Here is a 13,334-nt window from a genome sequence, read left to right as displayed (position 1 = left end):
TTTCATTGTGTTATTACCACCACACAGGAAATGCTTTTTGCAGGATGAGAATAACTACCTCTCAAGGTGAAGATGAAACTGTGTTTAATGCAGAATTCCAGAGAATGGCGTCCTTAAATGAAAACTGATCATCAAGATCTCCCACCCTCCCATCAATTCAATATTATTCTCAGCTGAAAAGAGGCACTGTACCACTCTAGCTTGATCTCAGTTTTTCAATTTAAAAAAAAAAAAAAGATGACTTTTCCCACTTTAAACACTTAACAACTTAAAGCTTTAGCTCTTCAAAAGAATTCTGATTCACCCATCCCTGACCTGGGCAGTGCATTTCCTAAATCCCTCTGTGTGGTTTTCAGTGGCCTGTGGTTGATGAAGTTGGATTGATTTGGGCTAGATTTGTTAAACAACTCAAGTCAAATACTGACTTTGCCTTTACAGGGCTATATAAATATGTGACCCATAGTTATTTTTTCCTTTTTTTTAATTTGGGGGCTTCATAATAAAGTATAATATCATTGGGTCCTCTTTGCTACTGAGAAATAAATACTTAAGTCCTTTTTCCCATTTTACCAGAATTATAAGCTTCCTGATACTCCTAAAACACCACAAAAATAACAAAGGGTACATTTTTAGAAATTTATTCAAGGGTTATGGATTATTCCTGGGAAGTCCACCTTTTAGGTGGAAATAAAATGTTAATATGGCCACTTAACAATTTGAAAGGACATACTCTTTTCAGTTAAATTTTGTCCCAAGCTATGCTACTCTTAATGAAGTGGCTCATGAAGATACTGCTTAAAAAACAATAAACTTAATTTTCTTTCTTGATGGGGGATGATTTTTCAAAAGCAATTTCATATTTAAAATGAGAATGATTGTTAAATTTAAACAATAAAAGTATTCAGAACCCCACCCCCCATAGGTTAGATGACAGCAAATTTATGAATAAAGCTAATTTTAAAAATTAGGACACTTAAAGCTAGCACTTTGCTACATAAAAAGGTGGCATATGGTACCGCAAGACTTTTGAACTCAGTGTCCTCTGAATTAGAGAATATTTTAAATCAATGACATTTTATTTGTTTAAATCCCACACAAGAACTAATACAGCTTGCAGGACACTGCTAAAAAAAGAGGTAACTTAGGGACCTGATTAACACATAGAGAAACAATTCATTATTAGCATTCTGATTGTACATGATCAGCTGCTTCCCCAGGCTTCAAACAGCATGTACACTAAAGCCTTGGTCGATTATTAATTTGCTTGACAGATCCTTTCTGCAGTCTGGAGGGAAGAGCCCAGTCTTATCTCGGTTATCAGAGCTCTCCTGACTAAGGAGGTTTCACTCTAAGTTTATAAGCAGCACATCGGCTAGATTTTCAGATAACCCAACTTTGCTCGGAATGCCTGTCGGCCTTTGGCTCATGCTGGAGCAAGCTATTTGTGCATCCCCAAACCTTAGGCTCCCCACTTGAAAGGGGAGGGGAGGGCGAGAGTCTGTGTAAGTTCAGGCGAATCAAGTGTTAAAATTGAATTTGATCCTGAAAAAAGATGACCGGGCCGATAGCACTTTTCCCCATAAATCATTTTGAGGGAATCCTGACCACAATAACATCCCACTTGACCATTGTATTAAATGCGTGTAAACAAAGCGACTCTCTTAGCCATTCTAAAAAATATGCACTTGGGGACTTATAAACAGCATATTTTTATTCATTAAATCATTTGTAAAATAGGCCGTGAATGAGAACTTAAGAGTGCTTAAGAAAATATTATTCATTCTGCAAAAGAGTTACTATGGCCTAGAATGCAAACTGGTCACTTGGGACTATTTTAAAACTACAAGCAGGAGGAGGCCGAGGTCACTGCCCTCCTCCCTCTAAGACAAGCCAGACCTCCTCACACTTGGCCCATCCACTCCTGCGTGGGTCTGGGCCGTCCACTGGGGCTTTTGCAGTCTGGACATGACCAAGATTTTTTTTATTTCAATAAGGCAGAAAATCACAAAACTAAAAACAAATTTGCTGTAAGAAAAAAAAAAAAGTACTTTGTGTTCCAGGTTTTCTTTTAAAACATTTATTCAGGCTTCTCTATGATTTCAAGCCCCACAGCCCAAAGGCATTAAACTGTATTGAAGCTTAATGGCCTGAAAAGTTTCCTTTTGAATTAAAGCACATCCAGTTACGAAAGGGGGAGGGGGTGGCATCTGCAACTAATCTAGAAGTTCCATTTCTTGTCCTGGACTTTGAGGACATAAAAATAGCCAGCAGAAGATTTTCAAATCATACAGAAGGGAATGTGATTTCTGGGAGCTGAGTTTCTGTACCAATGCCTTGCTAAGGGAATTTTCCATGAGTGCAGAGTGACCTAAATGACAGGGTTAGATGAACATTGGGAAGACAAAAACCACCTACCTAAGCCTGTCCAGACACTGGTCCTTCTAGCCCGGTGATTCACTTACGGTAGAGACAAATTCTAGGAACTTGCATTTTAGGGATAAAATGGGGCCTTGTTTTCAAACTGGTGGGCTCTAAAGTAAGAATGGGACACCGGGATCTGGGCAGAAATTTTAAATTTTTTAATTTCTGTGTACTACTTCTATCATCTTCAATTTTCTGTTTGATTTACGCAGAGAACATGGAACCTCCTAAAAATAGGTCAACGTACGTGTGATCGGAATTTAGAGACAATTCCTCTAGACACTATACCTGAGGCACAGCCTCGGCTGCCACAGGAGCTGAGGGAAGGCTGACATTGGTTGTTTTAAACCTCCGTCTGTCTGTGAAGGAAAGCCTTGAATGCTGCAGGCCCGGTCGCCGCAACTCAAAGAACCTAACTGAGGACAGGTCTACCGATGGGATTTTGTTACTGCTTCCTGCTCTTTTACCCTTCATTTAAAAAAGAAAAAAAAAAAGTGCTACTGTGCATATTAACAATGGGACTATAACAAAAGTACAAACAGGTAGGTCCCCACACAAGTCTTTATTAGCAATCTTCAGTGTAAAATGGCTATATTTGCATGAGTGCAAAACAGAGCAACTCTGATCCGATAGTGCTGCATTCAACACCCCATTTCTTGGGATGGTAGAGTTTATCTCAGAAATAGAGAGAGGCTCGCTATCAAAGTGGACATTTTTATTATCAACTTCAATCTGCTATTTTTGAAGAGCTATTTTTGTCTGCATACAAACAGGATACAGAGTACAACTTTCTTTTGTTGATTAAGTGTCAGTGTTTCCTTTTGGAGTATAAGTTGCCTGAATGGCTGTTTAGTGAAAAGAAGAATGGGTGGTCCCTGAGACATACAGATTCAGTTTTCTGAGCTTTAGGATGTTCAAAGGAAGAAAGAGCAACACAAACTATTAGTTAAGGATTTGAAGAAAGTATTTTTAAATATCGAAATGACTTCACATTTCAAAGTAAGAATCTCCACCCTCTAATAAAATATACCTTCACTTTAAGAGATTGCAATGGACATTGTATTTAAGCAATTTAAACATTTGTTGCTTTTAAAAAGTTTACATCCATGGGGTGCTTGGGTGGCTCAGTCAGTTAAGTGTCTGACTCTTGATTTTGGCTCAGGTCATGATCTCAGGGCCATGGGATTGAGGCCCTAGTCAGGCTCTGTGCTCAGCGGGGAGATTTTCTCTCCCTCTGTCCTTCCCTACTGCCCACCCCATCCCCACCGCTCATGTGCTTTCTCTAAAAATACGTAAATCTTGAAAATTTATATCCTCATAAAGTTTAATATACCTAATTTTAAAGATAAAATGTCTGGCAAAGTCCTCCAAGTCTCAAAGAAAATGACCAATATGACCAACTGACCAATTTGCTTCATGGGTAACAAGTATATTCTTTCCTCAAGACCCTTTTTTCCTCCCTACTCAGATGGCCAAACCCTGGCAGGTCCCACTATTATAATCTCTCATTATATATCTCTTGGGGACCCTTATCATAACTGTATTTAAACAATTGTATACTTCCAATTTTAAGATTTTATAGATTGACTTCTCTGATCCCCCATATCCCATCTGAAAACCACCCATAGAACAATAGGAGAAACAAGAAACAAAAATACAAACTCTACCTCTGATAAGACCCGGAGTCATCTGAAACCCCGGCCACAATATACACATGTGGGAAACAGGTGAAAGGTGGTAATTGACTTGACCAAGCAAAAAGGGTAAAAGCTAAGTGACCACAGAAGGACATTGAGAAGAAGTCAGTCCAGCCAACAGAATCCCCAAACTGGGAATGCCTCAGGAATGGGAAGCACCAGGGGCTCAGAAGTGGAAGTTAAACGCCCCATGAAACCAGAGCGCTGGGCTGACATCTTCAACAGAGCAGTTACTCACTCCCTTCTCTATCTTGGATCCTCATCTCCAACCTGCGAGGCCAGCAGATGGGAAGTGTATTCCCTGGAGAAATAGAAACAGACTCAGGGACACAAGCACAGCAGCAAGCAGCAGAGAGATGGCTGTGGCTGCCCATCTTCATATGAAACAACAAGATGCCTGGCTCTTGTCTCACCTCCCTTCTAAATGCAGCAGTCCGATTTATATTCCCTTAACAAAAGATTACAGCCCCTTAATGGAAAGGCCCAGAGAACAGACCAGTATGGAGCTACATCTGGGGATATGTTGAAGAAAAGTCAATTCATAGTCTGATTATTCTGCAGTGACTCTCACCAGCTAAGTTTCTCATGTACAAACAGTATCTCCAATCTTAAATATGTACCTCTCTATGTTCTCAGCAATTTTCCTTTAGGAATTTCTTCCTAAGGGAGCAGACAGACAAGTGGACAAAAATGTGTAATGTGTATACAGCAAAACATAGCACAACATTACTTATAATAGAAACAAATTGGAAACCTAAATGTTTCCAACAATGGATGACTGGTTAAATAAATGTTATAACCATTAAAAAGGGTACAGTATGTGTACTGACATAGAAAGATACTAAGGGCCTAGTGATAGTAATAAAAGACAGGTTTCAAACACTGTATGTTATAATTCCATTTATATAAATAAGTTTATATATGCATAAAAACATGAAGGATTTTTAAAAATAGTGGTTCTCTCGAAGGCAGAATTATGAGAGAATTTTCATTTCTCTGCATTACTTGAATATTTTATAAACTTATATCAGAAAATCAAAGATGATTCCTATTTAAAGAATAAAATGTTAAAGATAATTTTAAATACGACCCTTGATCTTATAATCATAAACTTACAGCTAAGAAATACCAGACATTTGGGGAAATCCTCAAAGATGTTGGACAGAAATGTAAACCAATAAATATGGTGGAGGAAAGAGAGGACCTTTAAGGTGAGGGAAACCATACAGGGAGCAGGAGAAAACATCCAAAAAACTACAATTAATGTCCACAGGGGGGAAAAGAAAAAATACTGCTTCATGGAACAAAGCAAAGCTCTAAAAAGGTAACAAATAATAAGGAAAAGCTTTAGAAAAGGAAAACAGGGTTGCCAAAAGAAAAACTCCAGTAGAAGGACTGGACGACAAAGTCAAGAAAATCTAAAGAAATAGACAATAAAAGAAAAACACGAGAAAATTAGAGTATCAGTGTAGAACACTGAACAGCTGATAATTAGAACTGACAAAAAGAAAGAAAACAGAAAATTCTCAAGTAAGTAAGATAAGAAACACTTCCAGAACTGAAGTTTATAAATCTGAAAAGTGAAAGGCCTTGAGAGCCTAGTATCATGAATGAAAAATGTGTGCACTGGGAAATTTTAGAACGCTAAGGATAAAGTAAAGATCCCAGTAGCTTCCAAATGGGAGAGCCTAGACTCGGACATACAAAGGTTCAGGAGTAAGAATGGCATCAGATGCCGGAAGACTGCATTAGAACCCAGAGGACAATGGAACAATGAAGAGCATGTTCAGTTTAGAATTCCGTAACCAAATCATCATTCCACTGTGAAGGCAGAAGAAAGATCATGTAAGAGATGCAAAATATTAAAACGATTGCCTCTCCAGCCCCTCCTTCTCAGGGCCTTTTTTTCTCACAAAACAAGTGAGCAAAACAAAGATGAGGAAAACATGTGATTCAAGAAAATAGGGAATCCAATGTAGGCAAGAGGCAAAAGAAAACCCCAGGACACACGCCTTAGAGCAACTGGTTCATATTAGAGCAAGAAGACCCAGGATCCAGGAAAGATGTTTTCAAGGAAAAATAGTCAGAAGGGAGGGTGTAGGGAGAACCTGACAGAGTATCAGATAAATTAACTCTGAGGGAAACTGAGGGAACTGAGCAACTGTAAGAACGGAAAAACCTATAAATCAGTACAAAGAAAACAAATCCAGCGACAGTCCAGGGAATTAGTAACTCCAGGGAAAATTTACATGATAGGAGAAATGTAATCATGGTACACTACTTGGCTCAGACAACAATGCTGACCATCATAATTTTATAAATTCAGAAACGCTGAGCTAACCAAAAGTAATGGGGAAAGACTGGAGGGTGGCGTAAGCGAGCTAGGTCTTGAGCAGTGATGAGTAAGAGTTATGACTCAGCAGAGAGAAGCACACACTTATTTAGGAATATGGAAGTACTACCAGGAGAAACAAGCCAAAGAGCTGAAAGTAGTTGAAGGATGGAGACCAGAGCTTCATTATATGGTGAGACTCTTCCTCTTCATGGAAGACCTTTATAAGCTTTTACCTAAAGATGAACTCCAGTCCTGATATTCTACAAAAATTCAGCCTTAATTCTATACTTTAAAAAGTAGACTATCATGTCTTTGTTCAGCATTTCATATCCAAAGGCAAAGAAATTCCTCCTGTCCTGCCCCGTCATCACAGGCCTGCAAAGTCTTCTCCACCAAGATGAATTGGCTCAGACCAGACACTCTACTGGCCTGAATAAGATACAGATGTGCGGCAGTCTCCAACTTGCATATGGATTTGTTGCACAAATTCCTGGGCCAGTTAGTTGTCTGGAACTTGGGAGTGTTCTTCTTCTCCACCTCCACCCCATAAGACATGTTTTAGAGGATTATTCCTCTTAGAATTCTGGATGGTAGCTTTCTAGGGTCAAAGGGATGGGGGCAACCAGAAGTCAGATGTAGACTGTTGTTAAAACTGAGCTTCTGTGTTGGATGGTTTGTGGACATTTGGTGTAAAATTACAGTATAAATCACAGAGTATAAATATATTATAAATCATATAGTATAAATCATACAGAATAAATCATAAAATTATATTAAGGAAGCAATAAAACTAGGTCCAGTGATAAGAGTATGTCATGAACCAAAAATTATCAACCCATATCTATGCACCTAAAATCCAGCAGAGACAAAAGATATATGAGCCCCAAATCCTGTTTAACTGATGATATAACAGATGGCACATTTGCCCATATATTCAGCAATTACACATAATACATATTTATTTTTAATAATATTGCTCAGTATATTTTTTGAGGGTTGACTGATTTATTTTAAAAAATTTTTTTACTGGAGTATAGTTGATATACATTACATTACATTAATTTCAGGTGAACAACATAGTGATCTGACCTCCCTACACTACACTATGCTCATCACAAGTGTCACTACTATGTGTCACTGACTGTACAATGCTATAACACTACCATTGACTGTATTCCCTAAGCTACACCTTTTATTTCTGTGACTTATTCATTCCATAACTGGAATCCTGTAGCTCCCACTGCCCTTTACCCATTATACCCAACCCCACACCCCTCTTCTTCTGGCAACCATCAGTTCGTTCACTGTATTTACAGGTCTGATTCTGCTTTGCATTTGTTTATTCGTTTGTTTTGTCTTTTTGAGTCAATAAATATTTATTAAACATCTCCTAAAGGGTAAGGCACTGCACAATCCTCTGGTTACAGTAATCAAGAGAGACATGAGGGGCGGCTGGGTGGCTCAGTGGGTTAAACCTCTGACTTTAACTCGGGCCCTGATCTCAGGGTCCTGGGATCAAGCCCTGCCTCGGGTTCTCTGCTTGGTGGGGAGCCTGCTTCCCTCTCTCTCTCTCTGCCTGCTTCTCTGCCTACTTGTGATCTCTCTGTCAAATAAATAAATAAAATCTTAAAAATAATTTAAAAAGAGAGAGAGAAAGAGACATGGACTATGCCCTATGGGCTCTGAAGAATTACCTTTATCTTTCAAAATTCTGAAATTATCTTTAAATATATAGACTATTCTAAATGAGTTAAAAACACACACATAGCAGTTCTTTATGCCTCCCATTTCTGGTCATAAAACACAAATGAAAAGCAATAATAAAATGGATTAGAAAAAGTGATTTGGTTTTAGCTTGATTGTGGGCACTTGTGAAAAACAGATTTTATTAGGAAAATGGAGAGTTCCAAGTAGGTCCAAGCAGGGACCCATTTTTAAGTTCTAAGGGCTGATGATGCTGGTCCTTCCCCTTCCCTTGATGAAGACATCCTTGATGACTACTTTATTAGTCAAGATCAGGGTCATTTTTATTTTATTTATTTATTTATTTATTTATATGACAGAGAGCACAAGCAAGGAGAGCAGCAGGTGGAGTGAGAGAGAGAAGCAGGCTCACCACTAAGCAAAGATCCTGATGTGGGACTCGATCCCAGGACCCTGGAATTACGACCTGAGTCTACGGCAGGCTCTTAACTGACTGAGACACCCAGGCGCCTCCAGGGGCCTATTTAGGTCACAGATACAGAGAGTACATGTTAATACTGAGAAAGTAATCAAAGCTGCTAAATTTTCCCCAAAAAGCAACTTTTCCCATGATTTCTTGTTTTTTTCTCTCTCTCTCTAATATGCCTTCTTTTCTAGAGTTTCTAATTTTCTTGAATCGCTTACTCTCATCCTAAAAAATGGGTCTGAGTGTCTCAGTACCAAATGGGTTTTCATCCAGAGGTCCTGGTTTATACCATACTCCACACACCTCCCAGACCACACAGATACATCGTGATTTACACACTGCAAGAACGCGCACATACGTGCGTGCACGCATACACACACACACACACACACACACACACACACACACACACACTCTGCATGCACCTGACAGCTCCCACAGCCAACAGGACCCTGTGCTTGGCAGGTCCGAACCTGCAGTCATGATCCTACGTCAGGACTAAAGCTTCACATGAGCTCGTTCCAAGAAAATGTACTAACCATGCAGTTATGTCTTGGCCACGGACTGCAGGCAGGCAAGGCCCGGTTCCCGATGCTGACACATACAACTTCAACCCCCTGCCACCTAGAAAACGCGAAAGGAAAGGGTGAGATCGTTAGAGGGAAGACTGGGGAGGAAAACATTCACATCCACTGTGTAACACATAGCATGTACTCTTTGCCAGGCCCATTCTGAGTGCTTTATAAAGGCTAACGTGTGTGAGGCATATTATTTATGCTGAAAGATGAAAAGAGGGAGGCCAGAGAGGTTAAGGAATTTACCTAAGGTCACACAGCTGTAAAGTGATGGGTTTGATCCACGAAGCGTGGCTCTTAATTATGACTCTGTGAGCCTGAAATAGAAAGCCTAGTGTCTATCCTCCTAATGCCCAGGATAATCAAGACACTGTTTTTTTTTATCAGAAGGCAGAGAGAGTGTGGGTGGGGCAAAGGCTTGATATAAGCCGAGAGACTTGCCCACCAGGCAGAGGGACAGAAGCTTAGAACAGGAATCAGGGAAGGAGAGTCCTGGGGGACAGGATCTTTAAACAGTGAGAATCGGGTACTCTGTGGCCAGAACATATGTGGGGTCGGACAATGCTAGTGGCTACGATAGGGGAGGGGACTCCAGTCCCAGAGGCCACTCATATTTAGGAAATAAACCAAAGGTGGACGTTAAAGCCTGCCTGAACTGATAAGAGGTCACTTTGGAAAATGAAGCCAAATCACTCTCATCAGAGAAGCATATAAATAGCATATACAGACCTTGGCTTCTTTGCAACTCAGTGAACATTCATAAAGGCCTTCTATGAGGAAAGCATAACATTCGACAGAATGAATTAAGGAGCAGGGCCCAGATTTTTCTCACCTTAGCGAGGTGTTTGCAGTTAACTTGATTGTGGGCTTGGTACGCATGAGACGTTCAGTGGGAACATCAGCCACCAAGGGCCTCTGAGAGCAGCCTATAGCACTGTGTGCAAACTGAGAGCAACCAGGCTTCTCAGAAGCATCACCAGCTGGAGGGAAAAGAAATAAATAAAAGGGGGAGAAACTGAGGAATCAAAGTCAGTCAAGATAAAAGAAATTCGCAGTAGGAAGGTCAGCCACTCTAAGAATAACTGTCCTGCAAAAACAAAAACCAGGCCAAATATAACGTCTCCTACCTCAGCCAAAATCATCTGCCTTTGGAAGTCAGTGTGATGTTCTGGTATTTTTTTCTCCTTTATTCCCTATAGGCTCTTCTAAGGTAGGCCATTCTCTGTGAGAAGATATATGGGAGCAAGGTTTCCTTTGACATCTGTTTTCCAACTATTAAATTTGTGGTGGTTATTTTTAGAACAAAAGATAGTTTAAGAAATAATTAGCTGCCCATATGTGATGCAGGCTAGATAGCAGCAAATGTTTTTAGGATTATGTCTAAAAAATTCAGACTGAAAAGTAGAAAAAAATAAGGTAGATTTGAAGTTGATCTAAAGGTTCAGTTTCTTAAAATTCAGCAATAGAATGTATCTGTACCTCAATTTCCCCATTTGCATACTGCACTGTTGTTTGCATAAAATGACTTCCCTGACCCCTCCCCGCCCCCAATCTGTGAGGCCAGCATGATGAGTTGGGTTTCCAGTAGTGGTGATGGATTTGCTCTGATCCACCCTCATCCTTTCTCCCATTTCCGCCCATGATGAATGGGCACCATTACAAGATGGCGACTGGGGTTAGGAGTGCAGCCTAGAGGAGCTCATCCCCATGGGGGAATCAAATGCTGGACCTTGGCCTCTTTTGTGTGGTGCTTTAACCTACTGAACTAATCAGCCACAGAAAAATAAGGATGCTTATCACTGATTGCCAAATAGAAGTGCTATGAGAATATATTTTAAAGGAGGAGGAGGAGGAGGGAGAGAGATCTTAGAAGCTTTGTTTCTGTAGAAAAACAGCTATGTAAATACCAACTAATATTATTATAAGTCAGAAGCAGGCAATGGAAATAAAAGCTGTTTCTCTAAGTCAACAACTGGCTGGAGACTACATGTGTCTACGAAATGAGTTTCATAAGATCATGCTTATTTTAGAAACATCAATACTAAAACAGCGGTAACAGAAAGTGTTTTTCTCCTTAGTTTAAACACTGCTTGGATATGCATTATGTCCAGTCAAGCAATAATTAAACAAATTCTACTCTTCAATTTCCCCCAAGTTCAAGTATATGGCTTTGAGCGCATCACAAGCTTTATAAAACAGCCTAGCTTTAAGTATGCAATAATCGTTCATTTCCTGGCCATTAATTCAGACATCATGCAATCACTCAGAGGCATCCATTTTCCTTTGCTGCTATTTTGGGGACTGCTGCCCTATTGTCATCCCTGCCTTAGACCCCTGACTTAGTCGTCTTTTAATTAGAGCCAGCGAGAGCGACAGGCGGAGTCAGCCTGCTGAGGGTGATCCATCACATGGCTCTCTGCTCCCTGGCCTCCTAAATGACAGTTTATAAACAGGACATCTTGGGTATCAAGATAGCTGTTTAAGGAAGCAGAAGAACAAATGGTGACCATCTTGTAAGCTACTTCCCTGAGATAACTCTAGTCCAGGGCTGTATTTACTGACTCTGTGTTTTGATTAAACATTCAAACAAACTTTACCGATGATGAGTCTTGGAAGATGCTTTGTCTAAGCTTGCCCTCAAACCCACTGATGTCATAACCTAAGAGTTGCCCAAGGTGTTAACATACATGCTTCCAACTGAGCAACTGGACTTATTTTCAATCAATCTGCTTTTTAGCTAAACCCTGGCCATGTTGCTCAATAGCAAAGGTACCCCTCCTGGAAAAGAAAGAAATAAAAATCAACTCAATGCTGGTAGGCTCTTTCACTTCCATTGCAGAAATCACTACTTACTTAAGCCCACAGAGCACTACTGTTCAACAGTAGTTTCCAGGTAAAACTAAGAGACTGACTAATGTCTGCTGAAGTCTAACCCTGTTATCCCAGAGAGAAGACCTATAAGACCCAAAGTTATATTAGGCTGTAATTCAACTCTACAACCCTGGGGGGTGAGCTGGCACATGCTCTGGGTGCTGAGTTAGACACCCAGTCCTGCACTGGGGAAACTCAACAGCTAGAAGGAGTGGTGCTGGTGAGGCTGAGGGGAACAGCATGACGGATGCAAAACCAGCAGTGTGCTGCAGAAGATGCTAAGAGGCTAAGGTTAGAGCTGCATGGGCTAGATTTGATACAGCTCCTTCCTGTACTGTGGAGTGTGATCTTGGGTGGTTTACTTAGCCCATCTGCATCTCAGTTCCCTCAGTGCATTTCTTTCCATTCCTCTGTGTGGGGTGTGTGTGTGTGTGTGTGTGTGTGTGTGTTACACAACAGAGTAAAAAATCTTAATTTTTGCATATTTATATCTTATTTTATACACTTAAGAGTATAACAAAAGCATTTCCCATGTCAATATTATTTCTCACTACTGTATAAGAATGAAACATACAAATATGCGTTAACTTGCTGGACACCTACATTGTTTCCATTTTTCACTCTAATAAATCTTGGTAAATTTTTTTCCCTACCTTCCAAAAGAGCTGAATAGTACTGGATTGAAGTAGTCCATGAAATATTTTAACCTCAGTAAAACTATCTAAAACTCAATCATTTAGGAGGTAATTATGCCATGACTATTTTATTCTTCCTTAGTTTGGTCATGTTCTATTCCATGATGCTGATTTTATGAAGACTGTGCAAGAGAATCCAATTCAATATTAAACAATGAATGTTGACTCGACCTCCTACTGTATTTTCAGGCATTGATGTAGGCATTGAGGATAGAGCAGTGAACAAGAGAAACCAATCTCAGATGGTAACTACATTTGTGGTGAGGGTACCATAACATACAAGCTTGCTGAATCACTATGTTGTACACCGGAAGCTAATAGCACATTGTGTGTCAACTTCTCTTTGGTTAAAAAAGAAAAAAAAGACAGAACATCCAACCTTAGTCTTTATGGAGTTTACTTCCTAGCAGGGAAGACAGAAAAACAAATGCACAAGTAAACATAAAGTACATCAGAAGCTGGTAAGTGCTATAGAGGAAGAGTTTGAGAGAGAGACAGGTAGGACCTACAGGTTGGGGGAGGTACTATTTTTTTTATAGAGTAGCCAAGGAATAACTCACTAAGAAAGTG

At 39.9% G+C, this 13,334-nt stretch overlaps 1 long non-coding RNA gene across 1 annotated transcript; it reads right to left on the bottom strand.

Moving 5' to 3' along the window:
* Nucleotides 1-613: 613 nt before the first annotated feature.
* LOC116597819 lies at nucleotides 614-10,176 on the bottom strand. Its single transcript, XR_004288793.1, has 3 exons — nucleotides 10,031-10,176; nucleotides 9,163-9,247; nucleotides 614-674 (listed from the first exon to the last, which is right to left on the bottom strand). It is a non-coding gene; the product is annotated as an uncharacterized LOC116597819 (long non-coding RNA).
* Nucleotides 10,177-13,334: the final 3,158 nt, after the last annotated feature.

The sequence above is a fragment of the Mustela erminea genome, chromosome 8 (assembly GCF_009829155.1).
Source record: "Mustela erminea isolate mMusErm1 chromosome 8, mMusErm1.Pri, whole genome shotgun sequence".
In the NCBI taxonomy this organism is placed as follows: domain Eukaryota; kingdom Metazoa; phylum Chordata; class Mammalia; order Carnivora; family Mustelidae; genus Mustela; species Mustela erminea.
Note: the sequence above shows the minus strand (reverse complement) of the source record. Positions and strands in the feature narration are given on the sequence as shown.